General features: G+C 39.8%; 1 long non-coding RNA gene and 13 other non-coding genes across 14 annotated transcripts; 8 read left to right on the top strand and 6 right to left on the bottom strand.

Annotated features, from left to right (window-relative positions):
* Positions 1-2,553: 2,553 nt before the first annotated feature.
* LOC113110435 (uncharacterized) lies at positions 2,554-3,993 on the bottom strand. Its single transcript, XR_003293130.1, has 3 exons — positions 3,873-3,993; positions 3,381-3,464; positions 2,554-2,786 (listed from the first exon to the last, which is right to left on the bottom strand). It is a non-coding gene; the product is annotated as an uncharacterized LOC113110435 (long non-coding RNA).
* An 11,125-nt stretch (positions 3,994-15,118) lies between these two features.
* Positions 15,119-15,190, bottom strand: trnav-uac (transfer RNA valine (anticodon UAC)). The gene has a single exon. It is a non-coding gene; the product is annotated as a tRNA-Val (tRNA).
* Positions 15,191-15,871: 681 nt separating this feature from the next.
* trnag-gcc (transfer RNA glycine (anticodon GCC)) lies at positions 15,872-15,942 on the bottom strand. The gene has a single exon. It is a non-coding gene; the product is annotated as a tRNA-Gly (tRNA).
* A 431-nt stretch (positions 15,943-16,373) lies between these two features.
* trnaf-gaa (transfer RNA phenylalanine (anticodon GAA)) lies at positions 16,374-16,446 on the top strand. Its single transcript has one exon. It is a non-coding gene; the product is annotated as a tRNA-Phe (tRNA).
* A 135-nt stretch (positions 16,447-16,581) lies between these two features.
* Positions 16,582-16,653, top strand: trnaq-uug (transfer RNA glutamine (anticodon UUG)). The gene has a single exon. It is a non-coding gene; the product is annotated as a tRNA-Gln (tRNA).
* Positions 16,654-17,510: 857 nt separating this feature from the next.
* Positions 17,511-17,583, bottom strand: trnaa-agc (transfer RNA alanine (anticodon AGC)). The gene has a single exon. It is a non-coding gene; the product is annotated as a tRNA-Ala (tRNA).
* Positions 17,584-18,519: 936 nt separating this feature from the next.
* trnap-ugg (transfer RNA proline (anticodon UGG)) lies at positions 18,520-18,591 on the top strand. Its single transcript has one exon. It is a non-coding gene; the product is annotated as a tRNA-Pro (tRNA).
* Positions 18,592-18,688: 97 nt separating this feature from the next.
* On the top strand, positions 18,689-18,762 carry trnai-aau (transfer RNA isoleucine (anticodon AAU)). Its single transcript has one exon. It is a non-coding gene; the product is annotated as a tRNA-Ile (tRNA).
* A 106-nt stretch (positions 18,763-18,868) lies between these two features.
* trnai-gau (transfer RNA isoleucine (anticodon GAU)) lies at positions 18,869-18,941 on the top strand. Its single transcript has one exon. It is a non-coding gene; the product is annotated as a tRNA-Ile (tRNA).
* A 135-nt stretch (positions 18,942-19,076) lies between these two features.
* trnaq-uug (transfer RNA glutamine (anticodon UUG)) lies at positions 19,077-19,148 on the top strand. The gene has a single exon. It is a non-coding gene; the product is annotated as a tRNA-Gln (tRNA).
* An 857-nt stretch (positions 19,149-20,005) lies between these two features.
* On the bottom strand, positions 20,006-20,078 carry trnaa-agc (transfer RNA alanine (anticodon AGC)). Its single transcript has one exon. It is a non-coding gene; the product is annotated as a tRNA-Ala (tRNA).
* A 383-nt stretch (positions 20,079-20,461) lies between these two features.
* trnaf-gaa (transfer RNA phenylalanine (anticodon GAA)) lies at positions 20,462-20,534 on the top strand. The gene has a single exon. It is a non-coding gene; the product is annotated as a tRNA-Phe (tRNA).
* A 135-nt stretch (positions 20,535-20,669) lies between these two features.
* On the top strand, positions 20,670-20,741 carry trnaq-uug (transfer RNA glutamine (anticodon UUG)). Its single transcript has one exon. It is a non-coding gene; the product is annotated as a tRNA-Gln (tRNA).
* An 856-nt stretch (positions 20,742-21,597) lies between these two features.
* On the bottom strand, positions 21,598-21,670 carry trnaa-agc (transfer RNA alanine (anticodon AGC)). Its single transcript has one exon. It is a non-coding gene; the product is annotated as a tRNA-Ala (tRNA).
* Between the last annotated feature and the right edge of the window lie 1,522 nt (positions 21,671-23,192).

Raw genomic sequence — 23,192 nt, 5'->3', positions numbered from 1 at the left:
GTCTCAGAACTGACTCTGAGTGCATGCAGTTCCAGATTGGTAAACTGAAATGTTTTTTTATAATGGCTGCACATATTTGGAGATGTCCCTTATGACAATTGTTTATTATTATTATTATTATTATTGGAATAGATAAATGTAATGTTTTATAACTCTATATGTGAAATACTTGCTAGCTCTTAAAAAAAACCATACAGTAAAATGTTTTCCATGGATTTACTCATAGATTTTAGAAAACATTACATTTCTCTATGAGCCTCTGAAGTGAATATACCCTTTATCTTTATAGCCCCCTAAAGCACAATATAGGTCCGTATCTCATTGATGCTGCAGTAAACTGGGTTTTATATCAAACCATTATGTGTGCATATAGTATGGGATGTCCCTACACTGATGAGAACTGACCATTATTTTTTTCTACTTATTAGAAATGGGATATTTATAGCCCTTTAAAGTGTAATAATGTCCCATATCTCAAAAATGCTGCAGTAAAAGGGTTTGATATGAAGTGTGCATATAGTATGGGATGTCCTTGATAAGAACTGACTGTTGTTTTTTTCTACTTTTTAGAAATGGGGTCTTTATAGCCCTCTAAATCACCATTTGGACCCATATCTCAAAAATGCTGCAGTAAAAGGGTTTGATATGAGGTGTGCATATAGTATGGGACATCCTTGATAAGAACTGACTGTTGTTTTTTTCTACTTATTAGAAATGGGATCTTTATAGCCATCGAAATCACCATTTGGACCAATATCTCAAAAATGCTGCAGTAAAAGGTTTTGATATGAGGTGTGCATATAGTATGGGACGTCCCTGATAAGAACTGACTATTCTTTTTTTCTACTTATTACAAATGGGATCTTTATAGCCCTTTAAAGTGTAATAATGTCCCATATCTCGAAAATGCTGCTGTAAAATGGTTTGATATGATGTGTGCTCATAGTATGGGACGTCACTGATGAGAATTGACCATTATTTTTTTCTACTTATTAGAAATGGGGTCTTTATAGCCCTCTAAATTGCCATATGGACCCATATCTCAAACATGCTGCAGTAAAATGGTTTGATATGGGGTGTGCATATAGTATGGCATGTCCTTTATAAGAACTGACCATTGTTTTTTTCTACTTATTAGAAATGGGATCTTTATAGCCCTTTAAAGTGTAATAATGTCCCATATCTCAAAAATGCTGCAGTAAAATGCTTTGATATGAGGTGTGCATATATTATGGCATGTGCTTTATAAGAACTGACCATTGTTTTTTTTTCTACTTATTATAAATGGTGTCTTTATAGCCATCGAAATCACCATTTGGACCAATATCTCAAAAATGCTGCAGTAAAAGGTTTTGATATGAGGTGTGCATATAGTATGGGACATCCCTGATAAGAACTGACTATTGTTTTTTTCTACTTATTAGAAATGGTGTCTGTATAGCCCTCTAAATCATTGTATTGTCCCATATCTCAAAAATGCTGCAGTAAAATGGTTTCATATGAAGGGTGCATATAGTATGTGACGTCCCTGATAAGAACTGACCTTTGTTTTTTTCTACTTATTAGAAATGTTGACTTTATAGCCCTCTAAATCGCGATATGGACGCATATCTCAAAAATGCTGCAGTAAAATGGTTTGATGTGAGGTTTTCATATAGTTTGGGACGTCCCTTATATGAACTGACCTTTGTTTTTTTTCTACTTATTAGAAATAGGGTTGTGATGAGTGGGGCAGGGCCGCGAGCCATGAGAACGGAACGAGGCCAGTGGAGTGACTGGAAAAGGGGCGACGACAGTGAACAACGAGAGAGGGCCAGGCCAGGCCAGGATTTTAGTTTGTGTTTGGTTTTTGTTTGTAAGCGACAGTCTTCTGTGAAGGGCAGGGGCGTCGCACCCGTGGGGGATGTGGGGGTTTTAACACCCACACTTTTCCCGGTGAGAGGGTTCGACACCCGCACATTTTCTGCAGTTTTCCTGCAGTTGTGCTGAGGAGACGGGAACTTATGGTTATTTACATCTCCCTTTTCCAGGTACTTTAAATGAGTGTTTATGCTTTAGAGGTTTTTAAATAAGCTTGATATGTGTTTGGGAAGATGTTCTGTTAATCGTTTTGTTGACATGTCGAGTGTTTTCGGTATTATATTTCGTTTTTTAGACTATTGCTAATTGCTATTATTGGGATATTGTTTGCATACCTGTTGAAGAACTATGAAATAAAAGTGTATATTATTTTAATGTTAAAAAACAGTGAATTGTTACATTATTTATACCACCAGAGAAAAAGCTTTGTGTTGGCGTTTTTTCTCCCCTTTTCTGATTTTGCGTTTTTTTCTCCCCTTTTCTGATTTTTTTTTTCTTTTTTCTTTATTTTTATGTAGGATTATTTTTTTCCCAGCCAAACGCTGCAAGCCGGAAATCTAGCACAGTGCCAGAGAACTTTAAGCCCTGCATTTTGTACCCCTCTGTCAATGTGTTCATAATTTTTATTGTTTATAAACAAACCACATCCATCCATGATAACATGAGGGAAGAAACTCCTCCTGAGCCTCTCCGTCTTTGCCATCAGACTGCAGAAGGGTCTGCCTGACTGTAGCAGATGGGTTGGTGGGGTCTTTAAAGATCTTAACAGCCCTAGATTTACATCTCCTGGTATGGATGTCTTGCAGAGAAGGGAGAGATGTTCTGGACATGTGCCCAGCTACTCTTTGCAGGACATTTGAAGGTATTTGAAGATGCTCACTCTCTCCAATGTGGTCCCATTAATGATGATTGGGGTAGATCCGCTGCTGCCTCAAACAGAAAAGAGTTATTGTAAAATATTATTACAATTTACAATATGAATGTTTCTACTGCATTTCTGAACAAATAAATGTAGGGCTGGTGAGCATCAGACTTCAAAACCATAACAAAATCTGTCCAACCCCAAACAGTCCTGTAGAACAGATATTTAAGGAACCTGAGGTTTTAACCTGCTTGATTTTTATCAGCATTGGAACACTTTGCTGCTGCTTTCACTCCAATGCTATGCATTATATTTTTACTGGAATGAAGTGTCATTAGTCACTAAACATTCAGTCCAATGACATCCGAAAATAATTCACTGTTGACAAGTTAACATTAACTAAAGTACAATGCACATTTATGTGAGACGTCCACAGAATGTAATGTCATTTACATTCCAACATTTGTCATTTAGGACAGTCTCTGACCATACCCCTGGAGCAATTTTAGAGACAAGCGCTGTTGCAAATGTCCACCTTTAAAGTATGAACATAACTTATCCACACAAAGACCCACATACACACACACATTAGTCAAAAATCTTCAGAAAAAATAAATTACACATCTTGATGCATAGAAAGAACAAAAAAAAAGTTTACAGGAAAGTGATCCTTTGGGTTTGCAGAGAGAGGCGGTAACCAGATCACTGAAATGTAACTTCTGGCCACCCAGACTTGAACTTTCTGTAACACAAAGTTTACACATAATGTTTTTGTTTGTTTGTGTTTCCTACAATGAAAAAATTAATTCTACACCTGTTTATATGTAATGCATGGAGGTGGACACTACAGTTAGCCTCATATATCCTCTGTTATGATTATTAAATTGAAAAATGAATTTGGTAATTAAACCAAATGTTTCAATTGCATTACATTATTTGGATTAACGTTACACGTAAAAATAGATAACATTTAAAAATTGTTTTGAAACAATGACCAGCTTTGTTAAAGTCAAGCATTATCAGTTAGGAGTTTTAACTAAGACTCATTCTTATGGAACACTGTACTAAATCTATTAATAGTTATTGATCGCTTAAATATCAGTGCAGTTATAATACATAGGCCTACATATTTTACGTAACGTTACAATACCTGCTTATAGTCTTCAGTGTCCGTAATCTGCAGCGTAAATCCTATATGTATTGCAGAAATATTTAGCACAAAAGGGTAACAGACACAATAAAGATGTAATTTATCTGTGCTGCTAATGCTGACGCAGAAAAGCCTTGGGAAGATGACGTCGCCTTTTTTTGGGGGGGGGGGGTTCGCAGCATCCATTAACCCCATGACATTAAATAAACCAATTAAAAGGCTCTGGAGGTTTGTACAGCCCACTTGGAGCTGAAGTCCCACCCATTTGGAGCTGGCCCGCCCATTTGGAGCTGGCTCCGACCTCCGTTTATACCTATCTCTAAAAAAGTGTCTTCTAAATCAATGAATGTCCCATATCTCGTTTTCTACTAATAATTGTAATGCTTTGAAAGGCTGACAATTATAGTAATACAGAGCAGTCAAGGAAAACAATAAGTTACACGTATATTAGAGTAGATGGGCAAAAAAGTTCGTCATATATCAAATCTGAACGTATAGATGAAAAGCGCTCTGAAAGCGCGTTCCCTCTCTGTTGTTCCTGCTATTGCCGTAATTATAGTAATACACGCGCATCTAAATTTCACTCGCGGCTGGCTTGACGGTGTTTTTCTGAAGTGCGGCTGGCTTGACCGCAGTCACCGTTCCTCAGAGCCAAAACACAGACCGAATTCTGTTCAGCTGGAGGGGGTTGGGTTTTGGATAGTTATTCATGGCTTGTGGGGTCGAGATAAATGTGTGAATTGCTCTTTCATATGGACAGTGTCTTATGAGGCTTTCACTTGCTGAACCGGTTTATATAGGACTGTTGTTTTGGTTATATTCACAGTGCTGGCTAACTCCGACGAGAGAAATGCAACATTCACACATTACACTATTCCTTTTCATTTAAAAACATTTCAAGCTTTCTGTAGATATATTTTTAATGTACCTATGTGAGACACCACGATATTTTGTTAATTAAAAAATTATACATTCATTATCATGAAAAATTAAAGTGATGAGAGGCACCTCCCTGTCATTAATGCACATTAATAATTTTTGCACAAACATTTGAATATGAGCTTCTTATCACGAGTAAAATTCATGCCAACAGCCAACATATTTAGCTTGATCAGAAGGTTGACTGCAAGAGTCCAGCGGGATGTTAAGAGTTAGTCTGTTTCTTTTACTGATTATTTTCGGGTTAAAGCATGATTTAAACAGATTCACACTCAATCGCTTTCGCAATAATGCGTTCAAACAAATGTAATCTTACAGTCAGTGTTGGGAAAGTTCACTTTCTACATGAACTAGTTCAAAGTTCAATTCACTAATTTTAAAATGAACTAGTTCAGTTCATAGTTCAAACCACAAAATTTTGAACTAAGTTCACACAGTTCCAAAAATGAACTAGTTCATAGTTCTATTTTTCCATATGTTGCTGCGAGCTATTATTTTTTAAAAAATTATTGCAACAGCCCATATAGAATCACAGACAGCAATTATTTTATCAGTTTTAACAGTGAAGCTATGCGTCAGATTTCATCTTCATATCCAATTTTGAATCCTTATCCAACCAGGGTTTACATTAGCATTGAGGGGACAGCACTTCCCCCTTGTTGCTTTAATGCTTTGTCTCCCGTTCTCACCGACCTTGTCTATCATAAACATCATAAAATTATTTTAAATGATCATACGCCTTCTTGCTACATGCTGCTGTCGCCTCGATGGCTTTTTTTTTTTTTTTTTGATGACGCGTCACGCATGCGGCGGACAGTGGTGCGACACCCGTTTACGGTGTGTTTTAGCCGGTTTTTCGTCTGGAAGGCTCTATAGAAATCTGGCACCCTATTGAACGAAGTTAACCTGAGAGAGCGTGCCGTTCACAGACACCAGAATGAACGAGTTGACAGTAACGTTCATCAGGCATTAATTCAGCACGTTCAGTTCACGTTCGCCCAAAATATGAACGAGTTCATGAACTATCCTTCAATGAACACGTTCAGGCACAACACTGCTTACAGTACTACATTATCAGCATGCTATCTGATTTTGAAATCTTGAAGAAGTTAATCGATCTGTTTAGATAAAATAACTGACAAAGATGTTATTTTCATCACAAACAAAATTTTCACAGCAGAAAGCAGCAATTAAAGATGTAGCTAATGCTTACAATGTTATTAGTTTGGCATGTGATATAGGGAAAAAGTTTACACAGCTTAAGCCACTTTGAAACTCTCCTGTTTTTTTTATTATTATATTATTATTATTATTATTTTATATGCTTTGTTATGAACATAACATTTCAAACATACTGAAATACTTTATTCACTGGGTGAAGGCGGAGCGTGTTTCTGGTATCAGTTCGCGCGGAGGGGAAGTTGTTGCTGCTCACAGACTCTGCTGCGAGTGAGAGAGATGTTTCACCTGACGAAACGAACATCCGCCAAAAATCAACCTGCAGCAATGCTCGTTCATCGACTCGCCAAGCTTTACTTTTGTAGGTCGCATGGCAGTAAATAATTCGATAATATGACCATGCAGCCAATACAGATATTTAATAAAAACGTTAAAACAAGCAGGGCTGTAAAAAAAAAAAAAAAAAAAAAAAACAATAAAAAACGCATGCCAGGTCTACACCGGTCTGGAGTGGAACGATCGAACCAAATACAGCAGAACCCAGTGATGGATACACTGGACACGATCCCCATCAGTGAACTGATGCTTGTTCTGTTTATGATGAAATGTTCTGACACTGCGTTCAGATGATTTGACACTGTAGTGTGATGTCATCAAGTTTAGACACACTATTTGCTTTGGGGCACGGATGACAACTCTGGCGTCCGGTGTAGACACAGACAGTGACTGCTCTATTTACAAATAAGTTCTATAAGAAAAAAATTAATCTAAACCAGCGGCATAACGAGATGGAAATATAAACTAGAAAAAATATAAACAGGTCCTCCGTCCATGACACTGACTCACTGCTGAGCTGCCAGTTTTAATCTGAACAGCTCTTAAAGCTGAGTGGATGGTTAAAAGCATGATGGGCTAGTATTAAATTAATCATCTTGTTGCAGTTATAAATTTGACTGCTAAATGAATGATAAAGAACTATATTAAAACTTTGTTTTGTAAAATATCTTCGTCATTTGAATATTGATTTAAAAATCGGTTTAAATCATAAATCAGATTTTTTTTTTTTTTTCTAAAAAAGAAAAAAAAAAAAAAAACTGGGATTTTTTTTTTAGGCCATATGATATTACCCTACTTTAAAAGCAAGTAGAGAAGGTTCCCTTTAAAATTACTTTAGTTATCAATTACTAAAGCTTTTTTTTTTTTTACATCGTGTGAATGTTGTTGATTATAATGAGAGAACTTTATATACTTTTATAATGAGAGATTTAATCGTGCCTGTTTAATTTTATTCGTTTCTTGTTTTAGGCAAATTAGGCCTAAATAATGGGAACGGAATTATACAGTGCTTCACATTTAAACATGCAACAATTTCTTAATCAGTTAACAGACAAATGTCTTTTTCCCAATAAGTTATGTCAAAATAAAGGGCAGGTAACAGCAGGTAATGTTGTTTTATTAAAGGAAAAAATATATTTATATATAAAATATAGGCATAATATATTAAAATATTGACATTTTGCATATTAATCCATGTAGCCTACCCCCCTAAAATAGGCTACCACTTTTAATGCTCCGATGCAAAGTAAACCACAATTTATTTCGAATAATATAACGCATAATTAATATAATATAAATAATACTGCACACCTTATAAATGTGTCCAATCTAAAATATGGTTTAATAACATGTAGCTTAGAACATATAAGCACAGACTCTTTCTCTTTCTCGTTCTAAGAAATGCATTTAACTTCATAAATACCAAACTTTCTTCTGTGAGTATTAAATATTAAATATATGAAATATTTAAACCATAGTGTTTTTCTTTCATTTTCCTTGACTGAAACAGTCAAATGTAACACATCAGTGAGGCAAAACTGACGTCTATTTGCGAAAATGTGCTTTGATGCGCTTGTTTGATAAATTGTGGTTAAAGCGCCACTCAGCGGTCAAAGGCTGCACATGCATTTTACACCGCTGCGGCGGCGGAAGGAGTGGCGGTAAAAGCGGCGTTTTTGATGTCTAGTTAGTGTATACATCTTGGATGGCCTGAGGGCGATTTTAATTTAATTATATTTTCATTTTTGGGTGAACTATTACTTATGTTTTATAGGTTTCTTATAAGTTCTCATGTGTTTTGAGTGCAATTAATGAAGTTGTTCACTGCAAAATGAACATTGTTCATTCAAAGAATATTATTCCATAAAGAAGATGTGGTTTTCCAAAACAGGTTATAATAAGTTGCTCTCTTCTCCTGCTGTTATGTAGGAATTGTTGTTATGGAGAAAACAATAAAACCAGTTTCTTCATTCATTACTTTGTGTTTGTCTTTTTGTCTTTCAAGTGTACTTGAACATTTTCTTAAAACCATCACTAAGCTTTAGCATCGCTGACAATACATTTCAAATGATTCTACAGCCTTTTTGTAAACATACCATTGCAGTGGAGATGTTCTTGATGTCTTGGTTGTTGGACACAGCTGATAATATCCATCATGAGTAACACATCTGCTGTAAGCACAAGGATTTTTTTTACCGTAAACATGACAATATGCATTTTGCATCCATGTACCTAAAAGATAACTTGCATTCCATCAAAAAATGTAATATGTGCATTTAATACATGTTGCATGTCTACATGTAACCTTAATGTACACATATGTGTGTGTGTATATATGTATATGTATATATATATATATATGTGTGTGTATATATATGTATATATATATATATATATATATATATATATATATATATATATATATATATATATATATATATATATATATATATATATATATATATATATTTACTGTATGGTACAACTTAAAATAACTATTTCCTATGTAAAATTAACTTTATTCCTGTAATGCTTCATTTTTACTCTTCATTGTGTCATACGATCCAGAAATCATTGATTATTTGCTCACAAAACATTTCTTATTGTAATCAATGTTGATATTATCATTGTCTCTACAATGATAAAAGCACATTATTTTCAGAAGGTTGACGTGATGCTGAAGACTGGAGTAATAATTCAGAAAATTCAGCTTTTCATAACAGGAATAAATTACAATGATTAGAAAATATATTCAAATGTAAAAAAAAAAATCATTTAAAATTGTATTTCAGGAATGTTTAGATGATGCATGCTCTGTCAAGACACCATCCTCCACAGAGTAGGTCACCCTAAAGACGGTCTCACTCTCAGTCCACCAAAACATCACACCAGACACTTTGACAGCGGAGGATCAAAAGTCAGAAGGGTTTCTTCCAGATGCAGGTAAATAAATAATTCATACAGGCACTTATGTGTGTAAACTGTCTCTCTCAATGTGCACACAACACCAAGACATTATATTTTAAAAAGTAATCCTGTTAATCTTTTGTAGAACACCACACCATCGGCCATAACAGCATCCCTCGTTCAGCTCACACTGGACCCCTCAGAACAGCTGGTCTTCGTGTTGGACCATAGATGGACAGATCTGTTGAGAATTGCCCGTGAACATCTCTTGGCAATGCAACATAGGAGCAAGGATCTTCTTAAACAGGTCGAAGGCTTTTTTTTTCTTCTTCTGTGTTTTCCACAACTTTAAATTGTATTATTATTAATATTATTGTAGCTGTTGTTGTTTAATCTACAATTTTAAATTATTTAATTGATTTCCATTTGTTAAATAAAACATCAGAAGTATTGGCCTTGCTTACACTGTACTTTAGTGTGTTAATTAATTATTGTTATTTTATCTTGCTCAGTTTTGTAAACACTATATGTTAGTTACGGCTATTATTAAACTCTGTAAATAAATATTTTATTTAAAATACTCTACCAGTCAAATGTTTTTTCAGCAGTAAGATTTGTAATGTTTTTTGAGGAGTGTCTTCTGCTCACCAAGCCTGCCTTTATTTTATCCAAAGTACAGCAAAAACAGTAGCATTTTAAATATTCTTACTATTTTAAATCAGCTGCTTTCTATTTCAATTCAATTAAATTCAAGTTTATTTGTATAGCGCTTTTTACAATACAAATCGTTACAAAGCAAGTTTACAGAAAATTATGTTTCTACAATATTTAGTAGTAGCTTATAAGTGGTGACTGTCAGTTTGTGCATGTTTGACAGGATTTTTAGAAAAATTAATACAAGAAGTCGTACGTAGTCAGCCAGACTATGAACATTATTAATATTATGAATAATTAATAATTATTATATGATGCAGTCACATGTGTAGCAATATTTGTTAGTCTGTTTGTTGATTCAGGGTTAGCATCATCTGGGGTCCTCTGAGGGTCAGCATCATCTCTTCTCAGCTGTTCTGGATCCAGACTGGAGCTTGTGTAAATCTCGTGGCAAAACATAGAAACAAATAGAGACATCATTAGCATAGCTGCTGATCCAACAAAGTAAAATTAATTAGTTTAACCAAAGATAAAGAATAATAATGCACTCACAATTTAAGAGATACATTATTTGAATGCTTGGCGAAAGAGATGTGTTTTTAATCTAGATTTAAACAGAGACAGTGTGTCTGAATCCCGAACATTATATATATACTGTATTTTATTTCTATGATGTGCAGCTGAATGGTCAGCATCATTCCTCCAGTCTTCAGTGTCACATGATCTTCAGAAATCAGAATAATATGATGATTTACTGCTCAAGAAAAATGTATTATTATTATTATTATTACTATTGTTGTTGTTATGTTATGTTGAAAACAGCCGATTACAATCTTTTTAGTTTCTAACATGAATAGAAAGTTAAGAAGAAAAGCATTTATCTAATATATATATATATATATATATATATATATATATATATATATATATATATATATATATATATATATATATATAAATTCATCTTTATCATCACTTTTAATGAATTTAAATCATCCTTGCTAAAAAAAAGGCATTAATTTCTGTCATTTCTTTCCACCCAAAAGAATGGTATAATCTATATTGTTAAGGAAGCTTTTTATTTCAAATAAATGCAGATCTTTGGATCTTTCTATTTAAAGAATCCCTGGGGAATTTTTTTCTTGAGCAGTAAATCATATTATTCTGATTTCTGAAGATTATGTGACACTGAAGACTGGAGTAATGATGCTGAAAATACAGCGGAGCATCACAGAAATAAAATACATTTTACTATATATTCAAATAGAAAGCAGTTATTTTAACTAGTAAAAATATTTCAACAATATAATTGCTTTTACTGTATTTTGGATGAAATAAAGGCAGGCTTGGTGAGAATTAAAAATCTTAGTGTTCAATAACATTTAACTGGCAGTGTAATATTTTTTTTCTGTGTTCTCCACGACTTTAGATTTTATTATTGTTGTTGTTGTTGAATCTATACATTTCAATCGTTTGATGTATTTCAATTTGTTAATTAAAATACTATAAGCATTTGGCCTTGTTTGAACTGTATTGAACTGCGTGTTAAGTTTTTTTTTAATTTATTGATTAAAACATGTATACATGTTGTTGATTTTCTTTTTTTTATTGATATTAGATTTTATTTACTTGCTCAGATATGTAAACACTGAATGTTATAACTGTTACTATTAAACATACATATTTAATGTAAAACATATTTTTATTGTTTTTCTGTTCTCTACACGTTTATTTGTATTATAATTGTTGGTGTTGTTTAATAATCTATGATTATTTTATGTATATTTATTTAATTATTATATATTTTGGTTAATTTTTATTTTCATTTTAAGTATATTACTCTATTATAAATAAAATGAAAAACTTTATTGTGAGTTTTTGTTTTATTTCATATATATGGGTTTTCTGTACACAGTTATACAAATATAAATAGATGTCTCTTTAAAAATAAAGGCCTGAACCATTATCAAAATGTTATTTTTAAATATTCACATTTTTCTATATTAAAAATAACTATTCCCTGTTATAATGTACATGTTTATTAAGATAGCTGCACATTTTGTACATCCTACAAAAGAACAGTTATTTCAAGATTTATTTTATCTGTTCACAAAGTTCGTCTATTTTATGTTTATCGTACTTAAAGTGTATCTAGATGAAAAAACGAATACAAACTCATTTTATAGTATTTGTGGCCGAGACAGAATTCAAACCTCTAATTCTGTGTATTTTTTTAGTCCCCCCCTCCCTGGAATTTCCTTCGTTTCTATTGGCTAATCAGTGCTCTACACCTATCCGCGAGTGGCCTTCGCGTGTTAGGCGAACGTGATGACCACTACACTACAGAATCTCCACAGGCTAACAATAGTGCTTTTTGGGGAAATATTTATACTGTGATGTGCCCGAAAGCAACTAGACAATCTGCGTAAGTCCCACACACAAGAGGACAGAGTTCATTCGGCCTGGCAGTATATGCGGAGTTCAGTGTTGTGGGTAACGCGTTACAAAGTAACGCGTTAGAGTACTCTAATTACTTTTTTCCTGAAATGTGTAACTTAACGCGTTAGTTTCGTGCGGAAGTAATCAGTAACTTCGTTATTTTTTTAAAAAAGTAATCTGTTATTTTAAGGAAAGGAAAATCCCGACTGCAGCCTGCTTTTTGTCAGACAGTAGGCGTAGGTCTACTGTGCCACCTGCGGATGTATCAGCGGAGCCGAAGCTCTGTGATCGTAAAGTCAATGGCTGTGATACGTCTGTGCCCTGCGCCTGACCCTGTGTGTGTGTGTGTGTGTTTTTTTGTTTTTTTTTCGAACTCCCGTCTAGATGGCAGAGAGGACAGCGTTTGGTTTATGGAAGTACGCACATTATTTTCAATTTGTCAACGAAAAGAAAAGAACATAACGGTAAAATGCACACTCTGTGAGTGACACTTTAATAATAATTAGTTCGGCTATTAAGCGATTTGTCATTTGCCTGTGTGGCAGTGAAGGATTTAATTCGGTCGGTTTGTTATCATTTTTGTTTGACAGGCAGATGTTAATTTCTGTTAGATCGTTGGCTGGCTGGTTGTTCATCATTTCTAAATGGATTTAAATCTGTAAGCCTGTTTAAGGTTGTGTTTACAAGTAAGCATACTTGTACTTTGATAACTGCATTATTTAAAGTCAAAGAAAAATCAGGAGTTATCTTGTGGTGCTCATTATATACAGTAGCCTAGGCTACCCGGGCTGGGTAGGTGCGAATTTTGATTAATAATATGTTCTGTGATAATAAATAAATAAAACGCCATGTGGAATGGCCTATTGCTGACTGTCTTTCCTGTTATTGTTATCCTGCAGTGTTAATTTAGTCGGATGACTGACGTTATTCATTGTCGGAAGTCACGACTTTTAGGTGCATTTAAAGGGGCCGGGGGCTGTGTCTGTCATGTGTGAGCCGCTGCGAACTGCTTTTAATTTTTGGTAACGCATGAGTACTCTAACGCGTTACTTTTATGAATAGGTAACGCTGTATCATAACTGATTACTTTTAATTGATGGTAACGTTGTAACCTAACTAACTACTTTCCAAAGTAACTATACCCAACACTGACGGAGTTTCCTGAAACGCTATCCTTAACTTACCTCGGAATTAAACACTTGCAGCGTGATATCAAGCTGAAACCTGCCTTCCTGTGCTAGTCTCAAACTAACAAACCCAAAGTTTCAAGAGCACAGGAGAAACTTGAAAATGTCTCTTGGTGATTTTTGTTGGTCAAATTGTTGAGTTTCTCCAATCTTCTTGAAACTCACCACAGGGGTAGCACGTGTCCAGACTAGCATGGGAAAGCAAGTTTTAGCTTGATATCTCTTCAGAAAGCTGAGATGTGGACTTGCCACGTACAATCTACCCTATTGTAAAAAAACAGGCTGTTTGTGGTCAGTCGAATTCCGAGGGTTTAACACATCTGGGTGCTTCGGGAGTAAGTGAGGAGCCACCTGAACAGGTTTATTGGCAGATTCGTTGACCATTGTGTTGAATTTCAAGAAGGTTAGCCATGTGTTAGAAACTGCTATGGCTTGCATCATTTTATCAGGAAATAACACTCCAGATGGATGTGTTTTAAAGTTCGTCAAGGGGACACATAGACTGCTTGTGGTCACAGTCTTTGTATTACCAGTGGACAGAAGGGCAGTTAGTGGTCACATAGGCGGTGAGAGGGACAGATGGGCTGTTTGTGGTGACACAGGTGATCATTGGGACAGACAGGGCCGGCGCGCAGGGGTCTAAGGAGGGCCTGCCACGTACCCCCTTTTAGGCGCCCCTTGAGGCCCTGCCCTTACTTGATGGCCTAGGCGGAAAAAGACCCTTACACAAGAGGACAGAGTTCATTCGGCGTGGCAGTCTACGCAAAATTTCCTAAAATCTCTTCTTTGGTGTTTTTCAGAAGAAAGCCACGCAGGCTTGGAATGTCACAGTTGTGGGTTAGGTTTAGGTCAAACAATATCTGCTCTTTCATTTCTGCATCAACTTTACCTTTAGTGACTGTATTCATGCCTCTTGGCCGCAAAGCCTTGGAAGCGTTGAGTTCCTCCTCAACAGAAACCCACCTGAACAATTTTGACCGTGATAACCTCTACACTACAGAAGCCTGCAGCCAAAGAGGTGTCAGATCTTTTCATCGCAAGCATCGTGGAGCGCGAATCAAATTGGAGATTGCGTTGAGCTCTTCAGTCTGCAAATACCTTCTATTTTTAGCAGCAAACCAAGCAATTCTCCAGTTATCTGCGGGAATCCTCTGTGGCCATTTCTTTTTTGCTTTTTTCCCTCTTTCATTTAATATATGTATATTTATATGCTGTACGAAATATTGGGTCTTTGAGTGCACCGGCCATCTGTTCATCGAAACTACCAGGTCAAAAGTACAGAGCACTGTCTGCGTGGCTATTACTGCTGCCTAGTGTGGCTTAATAATTATCTCTACACCTGTGTAGATAAGGGCCTTCGTGATGCAGAGCTGCTGCTCAACAGAGGGCCACTCAGACAAATCTCTTTTTTCGTGTTTCTCAGAAGAAAGCCACGCAGGCTTGGAATGTCACGGTAGGTTTAGGTCAAACAATGACTGCGCTTTCATTTCTGCATCAACTATACCTTTAGTGACTGTACTCATGCCTCTTGGCCGCAAAGCCTTGGAAGCGTTGAGTTCCTCCTCAACAGAAACCCACCTGAACAATTCTGAAAAAGAGATGCAGTGTTCCTGCCCAGTTCGAACTGGAGACCTTTCGCGTGTAAGGCGAACGTGATAACCTCTACACTACTAAAACTCTTCTTTGGCGTTTCTCAGAAGAAAGCCACACAGTCTTGGAATGTCACAGTTGTGGGTTAGGTTTAGGTCAACTTCTGTGACCACCAGCTCCCTTAAGAACCACAGGGCACCTCAGCCTCCTGGACTGCACCAGATTTGTCAGTTCTTGCTGGGAGTCATTACCCTGCTCTTCCAACAAGCCACTGTCCAACTGTGACCTTGTAGCGCTGTCTTGGGGATCTTACATTACTTACCTTGCAGTTTATTCCACTTTCATGCAGGTCAGCATTGACCCTGGACATTTTTCTTCTGGTGTTTTTTAGAGACAACAAACAGGTCAGTTTACTCTCATTGGTTTCTTTAAGCCCGACCTTTCTTGCCTGCAGCCTTTTTATTGCCTTCATGAGTTTTTCACAGGTGCATGAGCCATAATTGCTTGTACTTCGTTGAACAAGCATGAAAAAGCGTAGTCTAGAGTGCTTCCACTAGTTTCCTGTAAAACACTGATAAGTTGCCCACTTCTAAAGTAGCAAGATACACTGCTTTGCTTTTGCTGGGAATCGAACCTGGGACCCCTGTGCGGGAAACAGCAACTCTGCCACTCAACCACCAGTGAACGAAGCTGCGTTGTGCTCATGGCTCTGGGGACAGCTGCCGCTTATGAAGAACGACTAACATGGCGTTAAAAGACGACCTCTGCTTCATTGGCCGGGAATCGGACCCGGGTCTCCCGCGTGGCAGGCGAGAATTCTACAACTGAACCACCAATGCTCTATTTCTGCAAGAATTCTACGAATTTATGTGGAAAATACATCTCTTCAACTGGGTAATATCAACCAATGCTAAAGTTGAACAACGGACAGACAAACCGATCAAGTTCCATGGGTATTTGATGAACTCATATGAGCAAAAGTGTCTCTGAGCAAAGGGGAGTGGGGGAGGTCAATATCAAAAGTGAGAGGCGTTAACTTCTGTGGCCACCAGCTCCCTTAAGAACCACAGGGCACCTCAGCCTCCTGGATGGCTCAGCCTCTCAGATGGTTAGAGCGTGGTGCTAATAACGCCAAGGTCGCGGGTTCGATCCCCGTACTGGCCAGCTGTTTTTATTGTCTGGGGGCTCATCTCTGCTCTGCTCTTCTCCTGTGACAAAGAGTAGGGTGATCTCACTGAAATCCCTGCTTGCTAAGCAGGAGCTTGTTGTGGCTGAAATAGCTTAGTTGGGAGAGCGTTAGACTGAAGATCTAAAGGTCCCTGGTTCGATCCCGGGTTTCGGCAAAATCTCCCACTCTTTTCCGTTTTTTGAGGCGGGCCAGTGACCAAAAATCACTGGGTTCCAACTTCTCTGTATAACTGCTTCCCCACTGCCACGGAGCTATCTGTTTCCCAGTTGGCCACCAAACAAGCAGTTTCGGTTCCATGGTGTAATGGTCAGCACTCTGGGCTTTGAATCCAGCGATCTGAGTTCGAATCTCGGTGGAACCTGTGTGCTTTCTTGCCGCAGGAAAAGATAAAAACAGCACTAGGTTGTCACTGGTGACAGTCTTTGTGGCCCTGTGAGCAACGGCTGCTCCAGGTAAGGTTTCATGGTGTAATGGTTAGCACTCTGAATCCAGTGATCCGAGTTCAAATCGCGGTGGGACCACTTTTTGCAACCAATTTGCGCAGGACCATGTCTGAAATACTTTTTGGCAGCTTTGAGTCCAAAAAAAATAACTAACGTAGAGACTGTGGCAGCATTGCATCGATGCCCAGTCGGTCTCTTTAGGGCACTGGTTCTCAAACCTGTCCTGGAGGAACCCCTGCCCTGCACAGCTTGATTGTCTGCCTTATTAGACACACCCAAATAAGGTCTTGCGGTCTCTATCAATGAGTTGATGATTTGAAACAGGTGTGATAGATGAGGGAAACATTCAAAATGTGTAGGGCAGGGGTGCCTCCAGGACAGGTTTGAAAACCACTGCTTTAGGGAACTGTGTGTAAAATGGCAATGTTTTGCAACCAATTTGCACAGGACCATGTCTGAAATACTTTTTGGCAGCTGTGAGCCCCAAAAAAAGCTAACGTGGGAGTGTCGCAGCATTGCGTCAGTGCTCAGTCGGTCTCTTTAGGGCAATGGTTTTCAAACCTTTCCTGGATGCAACCCTGTCCTGAACATTTCGTATGTCTCCCTTATTAGACACACCCAAATCAGGTCTTGCAGTCTCTATTAATGAGCTGATGATTTGAAACTGGTGTGTTAGATGAGGGAAAATGCAAAATGTGCAGGGCAGGGATGCCTCCAGGACAGGATTGAAAACCACTGATTTAGGGATGTGTGAGTAAAAGGGCAGGAGCCAACTTGGAGAATGCGGGCATCGATCCCGCTACCTCTCGCATGCTAAGCGAGCGCTCTACCATTTGAGCTAATTCCCCTGGCCTTTCAAGAATGACGAGCATAGCTGCGAATGACCGGCTTGATGCAAAGAGGCCGTCCCTCCTCTGGGCTTGCACCTTTGCACTGGCCGCGATTGTGTTGTCGAATTAACAAAGAGATTTAGCTTTTGTGTTAAAGGACATTCTCGGTCTTGTTACGCCAGTATGCATGTGCGGATTCTTGTATTATGCAGACCACCTTGCATCACTCGAGTCACGCAGACAACTTCTCACCTCTTTTTCTCACACTGACTTAAAGAATAAGGAAGCGGTTCTCCATTCCAGTCCTCGCTCCCCAAAGGTCTGCATATTTTGCATGTCTCTCTTTGTTAGCACACCTGATTTGGATAATCAGCTCATTAGAAGTGAGCTCCTTGCGATTGACATGGTCCCTACACAGTGTTCATTGCTCCCCACTCCCTGAGCAGGGGAAATCCGTCGAAGTTTACTTCACTTTGGAACATTGGTTCACGGATTTGCGCTGCGCAACGTCTTCACACATGGACAAGTGTGACATCATATACCTCTGTATACCTCTGTACACCTCTGTGTTAGTCACTTTGAACTGAACGTACACATACGCTCTGAACTTGAATCACAGAGGGATGTCATGTGATGTCCACTTCTCAGGGCACTTACGTTTGAATGGAACAAATGTCTGAAGCTATACGAGAAACATACAAAATCTGAAGAGCAGGGGGCTCGAGGACTGGAATTGAGAACCGCTGGTCTAAGTGACATCTGACAGTTTCAGCTGTCCTCCCTAACATCCCTCTACATGTTAGATACAGCCACATTTTTAGGTCAGTTAAGAGGCCAACTTGCGTTCGTTAGCCTTTAACACTGTCTCGAGGTCTTTGATTGCTTCCACGTTAGTTCATGTTCCTTCTTTTATTGGTGCTGCACTAGCTCTTTTTTCTCGGCCCAGCACAGGAAGGCTCGTTGGTCTAGGGGTATGATTCTCGCTTTGGGTGCGAGAGGTCCCGGGTTCAAATCCCGGACGAGCCCTTGGTCGGGATAAAACGTGAAGCTTTGTTGTCTCATTGCGTTCACTAACATTGAGGCAGTTTTTTATTCAATCGGGTAGAGACAGATGGCTAAGGGAGGCCGGTTAGCTCAGATGGTTAGAGCGTGGTGCTAATAACGCCAAGGTCGCGGGTTCGATCCCCGTACTGGCCAGCTGTTTTTATTGTCTGGGGGCTCATCTCTGCTCTGCTCTTCTCCTGTGACAAAGAGTAGGGTGATCTCACTGAAATCCCTGCTTGCTAAGCAGGAGCTTGTTGTGGCCGAAATAGCTCAGTTGGGAGACCGTTAGACTGATGATCTAAAGGTCCCTGGATCGATCCCGGGTTTCGGCAAAATCTCCCACTCTTTTCCGTTTTTTGAGGCGGGCCAGTGACCAAAAATCACTGGGTTCCAACTTCTCTGTATAACTGCTTCCCCACTGCCACGGAGCTATCTGTTTCCCAGTTGGCCACCAAACAAGCAGTTTCGGTTCCATGGTGTAATGGTCAGCACTCTGGGCTTTGAATCCAGCGATCTGAGTTCGAATCTCGGTGGAACCTGTGTGCTTTCTTGCCGCAGGAAAAGATAAAAACAGCACTAGGTTGTCACTGGTGACAGTCTTTGTGGCCCTGTCAGCAACAGCTGCTCCAGGTAAGGTTTCATGGTGTAATGGTTAGCACTCTGAATCCAGTGATCCGAGTTCAAATTGCGGTGGGACCTCTTTTTGCAACCAATTTGCGCAGGACCATGTCTGAAATACTTTTTGGCAGCTTTGAGTCCAAAAAAATTAACTAACGTAGAGACTGTGGCAGCATTGCATCGATGCCCAGTCGGTCTCTTTAGGGCACTGGTTCTCAAACCTGTCCTGGAGGAACCCCTGCCCTGCACAGCTTGATTGTCTGCCTTATTAGACACACCCACATAAGGTCTTGCGGTCTCTATCAATGAGTTGATGATTTGAAACAGGTGTGATAGATGAGGGAAACATTCAAAATGTGTAGGGCAGGGGTGCCTCCAGGACAGGTTTGAAAACCACTGCTTTAGGGGACTGTGTGTAAAATGGCAATGTTTTGCAACCAATTTGCACAGGACCATGTCTGAAATACTTTTTGGCAGCTGTGAGCCCCAAAAAAAGCTAACGTGGGAGTGTCGCAGCATTGCGTCAGTGCTCAGTCGGTCTCTTTAGGGCAATGGTTTTCAAACCTTTCCTGGAGGCAACCCTGTCCTGAACATTTCGTATGTCTCCCTTATTAGACACACCCAAATCAGGTCTTGCAGTCTCTATTAATGAGCTGATGATTTGAAACTGGTGTGTTAGATGAGGGGAAATGCAAAATGTGCAGGGCAGGGATGCCTCCAGGACAGGATTGAAAACCACTGATTTAGGGATGTGTGAGTAAAAGGGCAGGAGCCAACTTGGAGAATGCGGGCATCGATCCCGCTACCTCTCGCATGCTAAGCGAGCACTCTACCATTTGAGCTAATTCCCCTGGCCTTTCAAGAATGGCGAGCATAGCTGCGAATGACCGGCTTGATGCAAAGAGGCCGTCCCTCCTCTGGGCTTGCACCTTTGCACTGGCCGCGATTGTGTTGTCGAATTAACAAAGAGATTTAGCTTTTGTGTTAAAGGACCTTCTCGGTCTTGTTACGCCAGTATGCATGTGCGGATTCTTGTATTATGCAGACCACCTTGCATCACTCGAGTCACGCAGACAACTTCTCACCTCTTTTTCTCGCGGGTCGCGGGTTCGATCCCCGTACTGGCCAGCTGTTTTTATTGTCTGGGGGCTCATCTCTGCTCTGCTCTTCTCCTGTGACAAAGAGTAGGGTGATCTCACTGAAATCCCTGCTTGCTAAGCAGGAGCTTGTTGCGGCCGAAATAGCTCAGTTGGGAGAGCGTTAGACTGAAGATCTAAAGGTCCCTGGTTCGATCCCGGGTTTCGGCAATATCTCCCACTCATTTCCGTTTTTTGAGGCGGGCCAGTGACCAAAAATCAATGGGTTCCAACTTCTCTGTATAACTGCTTCCCCACTGCCACAGAGCTATCTGTTTCCCAGTTGGCCACCAAACAAGCAGTTTCGGTTCCATGGTGTAATGGTCAGCACTCTGGGCTTTGAATCCAGCGATCTGAGTTCAAATCTCGGTGGAACCTGTGTGCTTTCTTGCCGCAGGAAAAGATAAAAACAGCACTAGGTTGTCACTGGTGACAGTCTTTGTGGCCCTGTGAGCAACGGCTGCTCCAGGTAAGGTTTCATGGTGTAATGGTTAGCACTCTGAATCCAGTGATCCGAGTTCAAATCGCGGTGGGACCACTTTTTGCAACCAATTTGCGCAGGACCATGTCTGAAATACTTTTTGGCAGCTTTGAGTCCAAAAAAATTAACTAACGTAGAGACTGTGGCAGCATTGCATCGATGCCCAGTCGGTCTCTTTAGGGCACTGGTTCTCAAACCTGTCCTGGAGGCACCCCTGCCCTGCACAGCTTGATTGTCTGCCTTATTAGACACACCCAAATAAGGTCTTGCGGTCTCTATCAATGAGTTGATGATTTGAAACAGGTGTGATAGATGAGGGAAACATTCAAAATGTGTAGGGCAGGGGTGCCTCCAGGACAGGTTTGAAAACCACTGCTTTAGGGAACTGTGTGTAAAATGGCCATGTTTTGCAACCAATTTGCACAGGACCATGTCTGAAATACTTTTTGGCAGCTGTGAGCCCCAAAAAAAGCTAACGTGGGAGTGTCGCAGCATTGCGTCAGTGCTCAGTCGGTCTCTTTAGGGCAATGGTTTTCAAACCTTTCCTGGAGGCAACCCTGTCCTGAACATTTCGTATGTCTCCCTTATTAGACACACCCAAATCAGGTCTTGCAGTCTCTATTAATGAGCTGATGATTTGAAACTGGTGTGTTAGATGAGGGGAAATGCAAAATGTGCAGGGCAGGGATGCCTCCAGGACAGGATTGAAACCACTGATTTAGGGATGTGTGAGTAAAAGGGCAGGAGCCAACTTGGAGAATGCGGGCATCGATCCCGCTACCTCTCGCATGCTAAGCGAGCGCTCTACCATTTGAGCTAATTCCCCTGGCCTTTCAAGAATGACGAGCATAGCTGCGAATGACCGGCTTGATGCAAAGAGGCCGTCCCTCCTCTGGGCTTGCACCTTTGCACTGGCCGCGATTGTGTTGTCGAATTAACAAAGAGATTTAGCTTTTGTGTTAAAGGACCTTCTCGGTCTTGTTACGCCAGTATGCATGTGCGGATTCTTGTATTATGCAGACCACCTTGCATCACTCGAGTCACGCAGACAACTTCTCACCTCTTTTTCTCACACTGACTTAAAGAATAAGGAAGCGGTTCTCCATTCCAGTCCTCGCTCCCCAAAGGTCTGCATATTTTGCATGTCTCTCTTTGTTAGCACACCTGATTTGGATAATCAGCTCATTAGAAGTGAGCTCCTTGCGATTGACATGGTCCCTACACAGTGTTCATTGCTCCCCCACTCCCTGAGCAGGGGAAATCCGTCGAAGTTTACTTCACTTTGGAACATTGGTTCACGGATTTGCGCTGCGCTGCTTTTTGGCAGCTGTGAGCCCCAAAAAAAGATAACGTGGGAGTGTCGCAGCATTGCGTCAGTGCTCAGTCGGTCTCTTTAGGGCAATGGTTTTCAAACCTTTCCTGGAGGCAACCCTGTCCTGAACATTCGTATGTCTCTCTTATTAGACACATCCAAATCAGGTCTTGCAGTCTCTATTAATGAGCTGATGATTTGAAACTGGTGTGTTAGATGAGGGGAAATGCAAAATGTGCAGGGCAGGGATGCCTCCAGGACAGGATTGAAAACCACTGATTTAGGGATGTGTGAGTAAAAGGGCAGGAGCCAACTTGGAGAATGCTGGGCATCGATCCCGCTACTCTCGCATGCTAAGCGAGCGCTCTACCATTTGAGCTAATTCCCCTGGCCTTTCAAGAATGACGAGCATAGCTGCGAATGACCGGCTTGATGCAAGAGGGCCGTCCCTCCTCTGGGCTTGCACCTTTGCACTGGCCGCGATTGTGTTGTCGAATTAACAAAGAGATTTAGCTTTTGTGTTAAAGGACCTTCTCGGTCTTGTTACGCCAGTATGCATGTGCGGATTCTTGTATTATGCAGACCAACCTTGCATCACTCGGGTAACGCAGACAACTTCTCACCTCTTTTTCTCACACTGACTTAAAGAATAAGGAAGCGCGTTCTCCATTTCCAGTCCTCGCTCCCCAAAGGTCTGCATATTTTGCATGTCTCTCTTTGTTAGCACACCTGATTTGGATAATCAGCTCATTAGAAGTGAGCTCCTTGCGATTGACATGGGTCCCTACACAGTGTTCATTGCTCCCCACTCCCTGAGCAGGGAAATCCGTCGAAGTTTACTTTCACTTTGGACATTGGTTCACGGATTTGCGCTGCGCAACGTCTTCACACATGGACAAGTGTGACATCATATACCTCTGTATACCTCTGTACACCTCTGTGTTAGTCACTTTGAACTGAACGTACACATACGCTCTGAACTTGAATCACGGAGGATGTCATGTGATGTCCACTTCTCAGGGCACTTACGTTTGAA

Source organism: Carassius auratus, chromosome 10, assembly GCF_003368295.1.
Source record: "Carassius auratus strain Wakin chromosome 10, ASM336829v1, whole genome shotgun sequence".
NCBI classification, from domain to species: domain Eukaryota; kingdom Metazoa; phylum Chordata; class Actinopteri; order Cypriniformes; family Cyprinidae; genus Carassius; species Carassius auratus.
The sequence above is the reverse complement of the archived record's forward strand: the minus strand, read 5'-3'. Positions and strand labels throughout refer to the sequence as shown.